Source organism: Suricata suricatta, chromosome 8 (genome assembly GCF_006229205.1).
Source record: "Suricata suricatta isolate VVHF042 chromosome 8, meerkat_22Aug2017_6uvM2_HiC, whole genome shotgun sequence".
Lineage (NCBI taxonomy): Eukaryota > Metazoa > Chordata > Mammalia > Carnivora > Herpestidae > Suricata > Suricata suricatta.
The window spans coordinates 20,684,428-20,684,687 of record NC_043707.1 but is presented as its reverse complement, the minus strand read 5'-3'; positions in this window follow the sequence as shown (position 1 = coordinate 20,684,687).

The window sequence follows — 260 nt, the reverse complement described above, 5'->3', positions numbered from 1 at the left end:
TGGCCCGCGGCTCCGCCCTCCGACTCGCGCGCCACCGCCCGCCCCTTTGTCCGCCCTGCTTGGCGCGCGCTTTCGCGCACGCGCACTCACCTCGGCGCGCGCTCTCCCTCCCGCCGCGCCCTCCCGCCGCGCGCCGCGGGGCGCAGATTCTCCCCGCGCAGAGGGAGACGCGCGGCGCCCCCACCCCGCCTTCCGGCCGCGCTGGGTCCTAGCGCCCGTGGGCGCCCTCTCCGTCTTCCCATCCCCGTCTTTTCTAGGTC